This window comes from Molothrus ater, chromosome 19, assembly GCF_012460135.2.
Source record: "Molothrus ater isolate BHLD 08-10-18 breed brown headed cowbird chromosome 19, BPBGC_Mater_1.1, whole genome shotgun sequence".
NCBI lineage: Eukaryota > Metazoa > Chordata > Aves > Passeriformes > Icteridae > Molothrus > Molothrus ater.
In genome coordinates this window covers 13105956-13108608 of record NC_050496.2, presented here as the reverse complement: position 1 = coordinate 13108608, position 2653 = coordinate 13105956, and the positions used below count along the sequence as shown (strand labels likewise).

The 2653-nt window shown below is 51.5% G+C and overlaps 1 long non-coding RNA gene across 1 annotated transcript; it reads right to left on the bottom strand.

Annotated features, from left to right (window-relative positions):
• Positions 1-661: 661 nt before the first annotated feature.
• LOC118693638 (uncharacterized) lies at positions 662-2433 on the bottom strand. Its single transcript, XR_004981292.2, has 5 exons — positions 2318-2433; positions 1258-2089; positions 1142-1183; positions 994-1049; positions 662-916 (listed from the first exon to the last, which is right to left on the bottom strand). It is a non-coding gene; the product is annotated as an uncharacterized LOC118693638 (long non-coding RNA).
• Positions 2434-2653: the final 220 nt, after the last annotated feature.

Below are 2653 nucleotides of genomic sequence, written 5' to 3'. Positions count from 1 at the left end.
ACTTCTCCTATTGCACCGGGCTATGCGGCAGGGCAGAGCAGCTCCGGCACAAATGTGTGCACACACCCGTGACACGGGACAGACAAGACGTGACAGACAACGGGGACACGACACGGACAGAAATCTCCTGGCAAGGAAAATGGCTGCGAGGACTGAGAGAATGCAAAAGGAGATGACCGATGGTGAGACCGATGGTGAGCTGATGAGGCTCAGAGAAACCTGGAGGAAGAAGATGCTAACCGAATTATTTATTCCAAGAACTGCAAAGATGGATGCCCGAGAATCCTACGGCCAGAAGCCTCTACCTGCCCTCACGTTCTTTCGAGTCCTAGTCCGCCATAATGGATCCTGGCGGGGCAGAGCTGTCCACACAGCTCAGAACAAGACCTGAAAAGACATCCGACCGGATGCTTCTAAAGAGACAAGAGAGTCTGATGCCTGTCTGAGCTCCTGAGGCAAAAGTTCCATGGCCTGGGTGCCAGGCCGAGGAATGCAGAGAGCACAGATGCTAACAATGATGCCAGGGTTCCTGACAGGCCCCTCAAAGGGCTCAGGTAAAGGACATGCCATATGCCAAACAACACATAAAACACAAAAGACAAGTGACACGATACACACCAGGACTGCTCTGCCCTGCGCACCTCAGCACTGTGATCCAAAGTCAGGCTTTCCTTTTATGGGGCCTAAGGGGCTGCTTCGTGGACACCCCCATCTCCAAAGGAGACTCAAAAATCCCTCCCAGTGGGTCCCTACCCTGCACCCCGCTTTCATCCCCTCTGTGGGTTGTACGCCTCTACTTATCTCTCAGACATCTGGGGATGCAGGTCCGTGTCAGGTGCAAAAGAAGGCAGCCTCAACATCTGGGAAGTTCCTGCTGGCACTGTTGTTCAACAACTCCCTGTTGTTTCTTAGTCAGCTACATGAAAGAAATGCAAATATCAATGCATGATCTCTGCAGCACACTGGCCAAAACCCAACAATTCTGCCACTCACCGTTCTCCTAAGAATGCCCGGCTCCTGGGGCCGCACCCTTCGGCCGCGCTCCGAGGCTGATGAAAACACAGGAACGGATGCTTAGAGTTGCACCGGAAAGTGAGACTGGAGCAATAACAACTGCTTCTGGACACTACTCAATGCTCACCTTGCCCACCTCACCTTGACTGCTGATATCCAGCTTTACCTCCTAAAAAGAAAAAGAACAGAGCTGTAACAAAGTCACAGTTTACACTCTCCCTGCAGAGACAAACGGTGACTGACCTGCTCAGGGGAACCTCCTCACCCGGGATGGGTGGATGGATTTTGCCCTGGATTTTATCCTTCTGCGTCTGAAAGAAAGTGAGGACAAAAGTCAAAGGCCTGCAGGATAACTTCACAGCTCCAAACATCTTCTGTCTATCTAGGAATATCATCTAGAGTCTGGCAACGCCCCACAAACCGCGAGTCCCTGGGACTTGTCCTCTTGCAGCAGGCTATGCGGCAGGGCAGGGCAGAGCAGCTCCGGCACAAATACGTGCGGACACCCGTGACACAGAACGTGACAAACAGGGGGACGTTAAACACGACACATTGGGCTTGTGGTGAGGGCCTCGAGGGGAAAAGGCAAAAGGGACCCCAAAGACTCACTAGGTAACACGGTACGCCGGACAACACGACGTGGACCGGAACTGTTCTGCGCTGCCCTCCTGAAAGCTGCCATCAAAATCAGAGCCTCTCCCTTCAGCTGTCCTAAGAGGCCCCTTGGAGGAGATTGCTTTTCCCTCTGCTATTTTTTAAATCTGTCCCAGGAACTCCCAACCCGCTACTCTCCCATTGTCCCATCTCCAGGCCGTGGCCCCAACTTATCTTTTGGATGATCGGTGATGAGGATCCACGTTGCACCTGAAATGAGCCTGCCTCAGAGGGCCCTGTGATCGCCTGTTAGCCTCTCGGTCAGCTACAATAAAGAAAACCAAAACCAATGTATGAGTACAGAGTTATGTGGGCCAAATCCCAGCGAGTCAGCTACTTGCCCTCTCCTGAGTGTGCCTGGCTCCTTCAGGCTCCACCTTCATCCTGATTCCAAGGCTGTGGCCGTTATAATGAGTGGCACCTGGGTTAGAGAAAGGCAAAGTGAAATGGCATTCCTGTGAGTGCAGTGGGTGACCTTATGTGCTGTAAGACGTGTGAATGCCTCTGCTCGGCTTCTAAAAGGCCTGGGGTGGGGGGCTCAAATAAACACCCTTTCTCACCCTGCTGCCTTCAAACCCATGCCCCCAACAATAACTCCTAACCGGATACCTGCTCAGCCTCCCTCTCCTAGTCACAATCCTCAACTCACCTGAAGCCTCAGTCTCAAACATCATCTTGGACACTGGGCAGATGCCTCTTGGGACACGATGAATCTGCTGAAAAAAGTGTTGTAGCTGACACAACCTGGAGCCTCTGGAAGCTGCACTCCTCCTAAAAAAAAAAAACAGAACAAAATCAGAAATTACAAATGCACTTTACCACCCCTAAACACAAAACCCAAAATTGTGAACTTAAATACTCGCTGTATTCCAGGCTGTTTTCTTCACAGTATCTTCAAAGCCTCTGTTGCTTTAGATGCCCAGAAACACCTGCTGAAAACAAGCTGAGGTAAGCTGAAAGAGCCTCTTACCTGAAATGAGAGGAG